Genomic DNA, 11,563 nt, shown 5'->3' on the forward strand with positions numbered 1-11,563 from the left:
GCCCTCCCGTTGATCGTCGATTTGCTCGAGCGGGCCCAGTAACGTCTCCATTGGAGACTTTGTTGTTACTGTGTCTGGCATATAAATCTCCTTAAAATTGTTTTTTTTTTTTGGTTAGGATATACAGAGGACCTGCAAACTTTGGTGGAGAAAAGGACTGGTTTCCCTTTTCCTGCAAAAATAAATCACTCATTCCAACCTAAAGTGATGAATCCCCAAGAACTTGACTGGAAAACTTATAATTATCATAGCTTGGGACATATGTTTACAATAGTGTTAACGCTTTTGGTTTTTATGAACACAGTTACCTTACTTCTTTACCACCAAAGAGTCTAAGACTTTTGACCAACATCCTTATGTTACCTCCAGTCTACCTAAGTACCATCACCCCGTCATTCCTCACTTGGTATTCTCAGTTCTGTAACTCAGGGCCATGGATTTGCCATCGTTTGATATATTTCTTTCCCTTGCCTTATTTCTTTATCTACTACAAATAAATGAGATCACCTGGGATTTATACTTCTCCCTATGACTTATTTCATTTAATATGATACCCTCCAAGTTCTATCCAAGCTGCAGCAAACTCCCTAATTTTATCTATAGCTGACTAGTATTGCATTGTGCCTTTTTCATTTCTTTCAATACATTAGTCTTTCACATCCCTTGTTAAGTTGATTTATAGGTATTTAATGTTTGTGAAACTATTTTTGAGGGGAGGTTGGACCAATCCTGACTGTACTCAGGGGACTACATGTGGTGCTAAAGTCAGCCTCATGCAAGGCAAGTGTCTTACCTGTTATACTATGTCTCCATCACTGGACACTGTTAAATAAAATTCTGTGGTTCTCCATCAATAAGAAACAATATGAAGATTTATTCAAAGTGAAAATAGGATCTAGAAATTTACTTCTTGGTTTTTATTCTAAGAACACAGGAAATTTCATATGAAAGTGCATAACTATGGTTATTGCAGTGCTATGTAAAACATACAGAATATGGAAACATCCAAAATTTCCAACAGATGAATGAATAAAGAAGATATGGTATATGTACACAATGACTATTATGAAGCGAAAATAAAAAGATAAAATTTGAAATTTGTTGCAACTTGGATGAAACTGGAGGGCATCATGCTAAGTGAAAAAAGCCAGAGGTATAAACCAAGTACCAGATGTTCCCATACATCTGTAGTATAATAGAGAGAAATAAGACAGGGAATAGGCAATACTGATTATGACAAAGTCTTGGTCTTTCGTTCCAAAACTCATATTATCAAGCAGTGCTGGTGGGGTTTGGGGGAGAGAGGGTGGTAGGCATTAGAAGAGATAGACTCAAAGACCAGAAGTGACATAAGAACATTGGTGGAGGGTCTTGGGAACTTTAGTGGTGGTGAAGATGTAGTCATTTTGTACATCAAAACAAATATTAACACTATATATGTTAACAACTACTGCTCCGCCCCTCTCGGAGAGCCCGGCAAGCTACCGAGAGTATCTCGCCCGCACGGCAGAGCCTGGCAAGCTCCCCGTGACGGATTCGATATGCCAGACACAGTAACAACAAAGTCTCCAATGGAGACGTTACTGGGCCCGCTCGAGCAAATCAATGAACAACAGGAGGGCCTTTACCTTTACCAGCACAGCAGGTAGGGCGTTCGCTTTACAAGCGGCCAACATGGCCGACCCGAGTTCGATTCCTCCGCCCCTCTCGGAGAGCCCGGCAAGCTACCGAGAGTATTTGATATGCCAGACACAGTAACAACAAAGTCTCCAATGGAGACGTTACTGGGCCCGCTCGAGCAAATCGGCGATCAATGGGAGGGCCTTTACCTTTACCTAAATCATAATAAAAGAAATAAATTATTTTAAAATCACAGGAGAACAATTGGAATATAAAATGTAATTTGACTATTAACAGAACTTACTTTTTTAAATGCACACTCAGAAAACTGAAGCACTTCCTTCAGACACTTGTCAAATCAGTCTATGAGGTAAGTATTCTAAAACCAAAAACAAATCAGCACAGATCCAGACTAACTCCTATGGACTATTGAGTCTGGCTTAAAAATGCTAAAAACATTTTAAATGACTCTTAACTTTCATGCAACTGTTCAATTCTGGGTCCCAGCACCACCAGGACTGACCCCTGAGCCCAAAAACAGAAATAAGCTCTGAGCACAGCTGGTGTGGCCAGAACAAAAACAAACAAACAAATAAACAAACGACCCCACCTGAAACATTTTTATCTTACTGATGAAATATATTTTAATCACCACATGAACTCTCTGCACTAATTATTTTGCTTTAATCAGATAGTAGAGATAGTCACAACTGTTTCGCCACTTCCTTTTGATGTATGTTTGTATGACATTATTTTTGCATTTTACTTTTTTTATATTTTTATTAGTGAAACACCATGAGGTACAGTTGTAGACTTACAAATTTTTGTGCTTGGGTTTCTATTATACAATGATCAAATACCCATCCCTCCACCAGTGCCCATTTTCCACCACCATGGATCCCAGTATCCCTTCTACACCATCCCCCCCATCCCACACTGCCTCTCTGGCAGGGCATTCCCTTTTGTTCTCTCTCTCCTTTTGGGTGTTGTGGATTGCAAAAGAGGCATTGAGTGGCAATCATGTTCGGTCCATAGTCTACTTTCAGCATCCATCTCTCATCCTGGAAGGATCCTCCAAACACCCTTTATTTGCTGCTCCCTTCTCTATCTGAGCTGCCCTTTCCCCTAGAATGCCGGGCTGGCTTCTAAGCCATGGAGTAATTCTCCTGGTACCGATCTCGGCTATTCTTGGGTGTTTGTCTCCTATTTTGTTACTTTATGTTCCCCAGATGAATGCAATCTTTCTATGTCTATCCCTCTCTTTCTGACTCATTTCGCTTGACATGATACTTTCCATGTAGTACCACTTGTATGTAAATTTCATGACTTCATCTTTTCTAACAGCTACATAGTACTCCATTGTGTAGATGTACCAAAGTTTCTTTAACCAGTCATCTGTTCTCGGGCACTCAGGTTTTTTCCAGATTCTGGCTATTGTAAAGAGTGCTGCAATGAACAAACAAGTGCAGATGTCACTTCGACTATACTTTTTTGCCTCTCTGGGATATATTCCCAGGAATGGTATTGCTGGGTCAAATGGGAGCTCAATTTCTAATTTTCTGAGAATCGTCCATACTCTTTTCCAAAAGGGCTGAACCAGTCGGCATTCCCACCAACAGTGAAGGAGTGTCCCTTTTTCACCACATCCACACCAGCACCGGTTCTTTTGTTCTTTTGGATGTGGGCCAGTCTCTGAGGTGTGAGATGGTATCTCATTGTGGTTTTGATCTGCATCTTCCTGATGATTAATGATGTAGAGCATTTTCTCATGTGTTTTTTTGCCGTTCGGATTTCTTCTTTGAGAAAGTTTCTGTTCATTTCATTGTCCCATTTTTTTAGTGGGGTTGGATGTTTTCTTCTTGTGGAGTTCAACCAGTACTTTATATATCCTTGATATCAACCCCTTGTCAGATGTGTATTCGGCTAATATCCTTTCCCATTCTGTAGACTGTGTTTGTATTTTGGTCACTGTTTCTTTTGAGGTGCAGAAGCTCCTTAGTTTAAGATAGTCCCGTTTATCTATCTCTGTTTTCACTTGCTCGGCTGGCTAATGGCATGACATCTTTGAAGATACCATTAGCTTCAATGTCATGGAGGATTTTGCCAACTTTGTCTTCACTGTACCTTATGGTTTCCATTCTGATGTTGAGGTCTTTAGTCCATTTTGATCTTACTTTAGTACATGGTGTTAGGCAGAGTTCTGAGCCCATTTTTTTTGCGCATTTTACTTTCAACTTTTCTGTAGATTTATGTTCTAGTTACATGTCCTGTAAGTTAACTGAATTTTTTCACAGGGACCACCCCCAGTGTTGGCCACACAAAGGGATCCCAGGGCTATTCTAATCCGTGTGTGACCCAGTAATGGAAGGCTGAGTTTCAGCTCTCAGCCCTACTATGCAGCGCCCATTGATGTTCAGAAACCACAGGGCCACACCTGGAGATTTTTTGGTTGGGGACTGTGGGTACTGGTGCAATGCTGTGCCTTGGACAGAACTCAGGTTTTTTGAATGCTAGCTATGTGTTCTACCACTTCAGCTATCTTCCCCAGCCCCTATTTTTGGATTCTGCATCCTCACTGCATCTATTTATTTGCTTATTTATAGTATTGCAAGATAGTCTACTTACATTTAATGTACTTATTAATATATTTGGATTTAATTATACTATTGTATGTTATGATTTTTCTAATTTTTGCCTTCTATTAGATTAATTATGTTTTAGTATCTAAACTTATATTAGCTTGAAAGTCATAAACTCTTAATTCTTTTATTAAGTATACATATCACTGTCACTGTCCTCCCATTGTTCATCGATTTGCTGGAGTGGGCACCAGTAACGTTTCTATTGTGAGACTTGTTGTTACTGTTTTTGGCATATCAAATAGATCACGGGTACCTTGTTAGGCTTTGCTGTGCGGGCCCGATACTCTCGGAAGCTTGCTGGGCTCTCCAAGAGGGGCGGGGAAATCAAACCAGGATCTGCCAGGGTCGGCCACGTGCAAGGCAAATGCCCTACGCGCTATGCTATACTCCAGTCCAAGTATACATATAAACTGATATATTTTTAAAGTCAAATAAGACATTAGACAGGATAGTTTCAAGAAACCAAGGCCACTTGTAGAAAAGTAGCAAGAGAGGTATAAATATGGGGGCAGGTTTTATATTGATGAATAGAAATTGATGATACAACAAAATTTTTTTATAATCTGGAGCGACAGCACAGCGGTAGGGCGTTTGCCTTGCACGCAGCCAACATGGCTGACCCGAGTTTGATTCCTCCACCCCTCTCGGAGAGTCCGGCAAGCTACCGAGAGTATCTCGCCCACACGGCAGAGCCTGGCAAACTCTCCGTGACGCATTAGATATGCCAGACACAGTAACAACAAAGGCTCCAATGGAGACTGGGCCCGCTCGAGCAAATCGATGATCAACAGGAGGGCCTTTACTTTACTTTTTTTTATAATAATATAAGAATTTTGAAGACCACATAATAATGATATTGAAGATAACCAATGAAAGGCCAACTAACCCTGTGAGTGAGCCCAACGAAGTTTTTAAATAAAGATATAACCTTAGAGAGAAACTCCTCATGTGTAGAATAGAAACCCTTATAGATAATTTGAGATTATTCACAAATATGTCTAATTCTGCCTGTGGCAAAAATTAAATTTTTGTTCTACTAACAGTACTATAATTCAAGAAGTAAAGTTTAAAGATGGGAAAGGCCAATTATTTGAAGTTGAGAAAGTAGGGAAAAGACGAAAAGATTTGAAAAACAACAAAACAAAAGAAAAACTGTATGGCTTTACGCATTTATAGCACTAGGTGGCACCAGAACACTGTCTCAAAGAGAATAATACAGCATACGGGAAGACTAAAGCAAATTCTTTCTCAAAATGCCAGCCACCTGATTTGTTCGTTCGTGTCTTACGAAGTTTAATGTGGACTCGTGCACCTGATTTGTTCGTGTGTGTGCGCGCACGCATGTGTGAGTGCGCATATGCGCGCGAGCGTGTGGCATATGACTTTTTATTTGCTTTGAAAAGTTATTTTTTCCTAACCTTTACAAATTATTGTCCCTGACGAACAGAACAGATATAACAGAAGAAACAGTGTATTTTAAATTATAATTTAAAAACTTTCCAGGAATAAAAGATAGCTAGACTTAAACATTTAAAGTTTCCAGCTGGGTCGGAGAGGAGGTACAGTGATTAGAGCAGTTGCCTTGCTCCAGGCTGAACTGGGTTTGATCCTCAGCATCCCATATGAGCCCCAGACCCCGTGAGGAGTAATCCCTGAGCACAGATCCAAAAGTAAGCATTGAGCATTGCCTGGTGTCCTAGTCCCCAAATGAACCCTCAAATTAACATTGAGATCTTAGTGATGCCAGAGAGATAGTATAGCTGAAAAGGCAACTGACCTGGGTGTGCCCCCATCATCCCCCCAAAATAGATCATTTAAATATCTTTGCGGTTTCTTTATTCTTTGGGAGTGAGGGAAGGGGGAGGTGTGTAGGCCACACCCAACAGTACTTAGTACTTACTCTTGGTTCTGTGTCAGAGGTCACTCTCAGTAGGCTCATAAGAGTATGAGCCTGGGAAGAACCTGGGTCAGTTGAATGAAAGGCAAGTGCCTTATCCAGTGTTCTATCTCTCTGGCAGCTTATATCTGTTTTTAAAATCAACTGCATTAAGGTCAGGGTTAGTATAGATTAACAGGGGTTTGCCTGAGTTTGATTCCTCCACCCCTGTTGGAGAGCTCAGCAAACTACTGAGAGTATCTCGCCCGCATGGCAAAGCCTGGCAAACTACCCGTGACGCATTTGATATGCCAAACACAGTAACAATTGTCACAATGGAGATGTTACTGGGCCGCTTGAGCAAATGAATGAACAAAGGGAGGGTAGTGACAGTGACATGTGGTAAACGCAGGTTTGATCCCCTGTACCACATGGTCTCTCAAATATCATATGAAGACTGTCAGATGTGGCCCCGAGGTCTGGAGGCCCCTGAGTACCACAGGGTGGTCTAGGAAAACTCACAGCACTTCTGAGCCTGAGCAACACCATATACTCAAGCCGTTGTATTGAACAGCTGGCAAAAGAATCTCTGGGAGGGGACCCCAGGCACCTCTTGGGAGATCAGTCCCCCTCCAAAATAAAAAATAATATGTATAAGGCAAGAATTACAAAACTGAAGAAAGCAATAAATATAAAGAACTGCATAAAGGAAGTGGGAGAGAATAATGTTTCATTGGAGCCATGTTTTTAAAATTAATATTAATCTTACTTAGATGGGTTTCAGATGCTGATTATAACCCCTGGGGTAGCTACTAAGAAAGTGAAATTAAAAACATAATAAAAGAAATAATAATAAATATATTAAAATTAGCCATCTACAAAGTGTCCATTTTGTAATAAAGAAGGAAGTAACCAAAGGAAAAAACAAAAAAACATAGGCCATATACAAACAGATAAGAAAATATAAGTAAATCCTATCCTATGAGTAATTACATAAAATGCAAATAGATTAGACTTTGAAATTAAAAGGCAAAGATTTAGCAGAGTGAAATTTAAAATTCAATCAAATGACAGGTTACTATAAAACACACGTAATGAGACTCAAAGATATAAATAGATAGAAGTTTAGAGTCAAAAAATATCACAAAGAGATTTTAGGAAACACTAAACAAATGTTAGACAAAACAAGCTTTGAGACAAAAGTTGGTACTAAGGAACAGATGAACATTTTATATAAGAAACCAATTTATCAAGAAGATACAATTAACATATATGTACCATGTATCATACTACAAAGGCCCAACATAGGAAATAAAACCTGGCAATGAAAAGGAGAAACACATTCAACAATTATACTTGCAAACTTAAACACACACCCACACCTTTCAATAATGAATAGAACAAATTGGCAGGAGACCAAGTGGAAGAAGAAATCTCGAATATCTTCTTGCCATCCTACATAGGTAGCCAAATTCTATATAGAATTCGATTCAGAAATTAAGACAAGTGATACCAAAAATACCATGAAAGTAAGGGGCAATATATACTGATTATATAATAAAGGTTTTCAAGATAAAGCAAAGTACATAAAAAAAAAATAAAGTGAAGTACATCTCCTAAAAATAAAGTGAAGTAGAGCGATAGCATAGCGGTAGGGCGTTCGCCTTACAAGCGGCCAACATGGCCGACCCGAGTTCGATTCCTCCGCCCCTCTCGGAGAGCCCGGCAAGCTACCGAGAGTATTCGATATGCCAGACACAGTAACAACAAAGGCTCCAATGGAGACGTTACTGGGCCCGCTCGAGCAAATCGACGATCAACGGGAGGGCCTTTACCTTTACCTTTACCTTATATATATATATATATATAATATAAAGGCCCTCCCGTTGATCGTCGATTTGCTCGAGCGGGCCCAGTAACGTCTCCATTGGAGACTTTGTTGTTACTGTGTCTGGCATATCAAATACTCTCGGTAGTTTACATCTCCTAAACTAAGCTAGCCTGAAAAGGACTTCAGAAAAAGCTAAAAGAAGAGAGCAGTGTAGGAGTTTGACAGGCTAAGGCACAGCTTTGCATGTAGGAGGCCTAGGTACAATATGAGTTTTAATAGTGTTTATTCAATTTTCTTGAAAAATGATGCTAATATTTTTGATAGATTTGCACTGACTCTGTATAGTGCTTTGAATAGATGATCATTTTGTTTGTTTGTTTTCATTTTGGGGCCAAACTAACACTGCTCAGGGCTTATTCTTGACTCAGGGGAATCATATGGTGTGCTGAGAACCAAACTCAGGTCTGCTACATGCAAGGCAAATTTCATACCCACTGTACTTTTTCTCCAACCCTCTGAAATTATTTTAGCAATACTAATTCTTTCAATCCATGAAATGAAATGCATTTCTATTTCCTATGTCTTTTATAGTTTGTGATGTACATATTTTTCACCTCCTTTATTGACTCATATGTACTTAATTTTTCTTAAATGCAATTATAAAGGGTGGTTTTGTTTGTTTTGGGACCATACCCAGTGGTAATCAGGACCTACTCCTGACTCTACATAGAGATAGTGGGCTCAGGGGACCATACAGACTGCTGAAAATTGAATCCTTCAGAGTGTAAGATTTTATAAAAAATAATAATAATAATAATTTAAAAAAAGAAATAATAGAAAATTCATAGCAATACTGGGTTCCTCAGGAAACTAGAAAAAAAACACAAACATATGGTTTTATTGATGAGATCTACCATTACCTATCCTCTGAAAAAATTGAAGAAAGAGAAATTATTCCCAATTCCTTCCTTCCTTCCTTCCTTCTTTCCTTCCTTCCTTCCTTCTTTTTATTTTTCTTTTTGGGCAACTCAGCAGTTCTCTGGGCTTACTTCTGACTCTCTTGAGGGATCACGCCTGGTGGTCAGGGGTTCATATGGGATTCCAGGAACTGAACCTGAGTTGACAAGGCAAGCACCCTATCTACTGTATTATTGCTCTAGACTTTATCTTCCAAATACTTTCTATGAAGCCTATATTACTCTAATACTTGGTACCCTAAGGCAGAGACATCACAGGAAAACTATAGACAATATTCCTTCTGAACATAGATGCAATTTTTGTGAATCAAATTCAATAATACATTTAAAAGACTGCACATCATGACCATGTGGGATTTATTCCACTATGCAAGACTTATTAAACATGCACAAATAAATTAATATACCACATCAACATAAATAAAAGTAAAAACCATCTGATCATATAAATAGGCTCAGAAAAGCTTTTGAAAAGATTTCACATCCTTTTATGAAAAAATATCTCAACAAAATGCTAATAGAAGAAACTTCACATAGTAAATGCCATATAGAACAAACCAGCACCCATACACTTAATGGAAAACACTACAGACATCTACTTATGATCAGGCACTGTACAAGGAGATACAACCTCACTAATATTATCCATTGTATTGGTCATTTTTGTCAGAGCGATCAGGTAAGGAAAAAAAAAGACATCCAAGTTTTAAAAGAAGCAAAACTATCATAACTATTTGCAAAAACCATCAAAATATACTTAAGAAACCCTAGAAACTCAACCTAAACTTTATTGAAAATTATAGAAATGCAGAAGTGTGGTATGCTACATGATCAATACACAGAAATTGATTGTATATCTATTTGCATTTGCACACAATGAACTACACAATGAACTAGAAGAGAAAGAAATCAGGTTTAAAATCCCATTTATAATTACATTAAGGGGCTGGAGCAATAGTACAGCAGGTAGGGCACTTGCTGTACTATTTGTACCAATGAGAATATATTGGTATAAAAGAATTGCCTTTTATTCCTACAAATCCTAACTGTTATTACACTTTGTTATTTTAACAGCTTGTTATTTTATTCTTTAGTTTGCTACCTTGTACACTGATATTTGCATACATATCATCACTATAGTGATCAGTTACATTTGTCTCTTATTTGTTTCTTCTAAATGTTTTTGTACTGAGATTGTCATGAACCCTGACATCTAGGGTTTGGGTTCTGACATCCAGGGTTCTAAGATAGTAATCTAAGATCTCACTTTAAACTGAAGGCAAATAAATATTGAGTTAATTGTAAGAAACTCCAGATCACCCTTTTTCTTTAACACGTTTTATGATATTTAAATACCTTAACTTCTGAATGAGCCTTCTTTTCCTTGTTATATATACTTTTCAACTTTTCTTTTTCAGTGTTCAGGAGACCATATGGTTCCAGGAACTGAACCTGGGTTTTCCACATGCAAAACATGCTTTCTAACCCCTTGCCCTATCTCTCCAGCCCTCTTTAAGCATTTCTTGCAGAGCTGGTTTAGTAATCATGAATTCCTACAAGTGTTTGTCTGAAAAGATTTTTTTTATCACCCCTCCAAATCATGAATTCCTATGTGTGTCTGAAAAGCTTTCTATCATCCCTTCAAATCTGACTGATAACCTGACTGGATAATCTTCCTGGAGTTTTTTCATTGAATATATCACAACATTCTCTTATGACTTGTACAGTTTCAATTTTGAAATCTGAATTTTATAGAGGATTCCTTATTTTTGGGTCTTGGCTGTTCTCTTGCTGCTTTTAGAATTAAATCTCTAAATTATTTTTGTCACTTTAATTAGAATGTATCTTGGTGTATATCCATTTTGACTTTATTTTATTTGGAACTCTTTAAGCTTTCTAAATCTGGATATTGTCTCTTTTGTTAAATTGGAGGCATTCCCAATTATTATTTTTTAAATTAGAACACTGTTACTTTCTTGTTTTTCTGTAATCCCTACAATATATTGTTTTCCTCTTGATGCTTTCCCATTGGTCTCCTATGCTATTTTCATAGTTAAATTCTGTTTTTTATTGTCATTTACTACTTCAATTTCTACTTTATGTTTGAGCTTATTGACTCAGTCTTTGTCTTCTGTCATTTTTCTGTTCAATGCCCCTACTGTACTTCATTGTTTTTGCTTGATTATCTACTTCATTTTATCTCGTAAAACATCTCCAGTTTCCACAGTCAGAAACAGTTTGCCAATGTCTGTCAGCTCCTAGGCTGCTGCAGTCACATAGAACTGAGCATGGGGTGGGGGAGTGTGGTGCAGAGAAGGCAGGTTCTTTCATTTTACTGCAGTTTGCTTTATTATCATTTTTATAAATTGAAGTCTTACAGTAAACCTGTGTTGAGCATATCTTTTTTGGCCCCATATATCTAATAGCATATGACAATGGCTAGGATGTCTTATAAATAATATATCATTGCTCGAGCGGGCCCAGTAACGTCTCCATCGTGAGACTTCTTGTTACTGTGTTTGGCATATCGAATACGTCACGGGGAGCTTGCCACACTTTGCCGTGTGGGCAATATAATATATCTTATATACTTAATATAATGTAAGATATCTCACAA

The sequence above is a fragment of the Sorex fumeus genome, unplaced genomic scaffold (genome assembly GCF_029834395.1).
Source record: "Sorex fumeus unplaced genomic scaffold, SorFum_2.1 ptg000021l, whole genome shotgun sequence".
NCBI classification, from domain to species: domain Eukaryota; kingdom Metazoa; phylum Chordata; class Mammalia; order Eulipotyphla; family Soricidae; genus Sorex; species Sorex fumeus.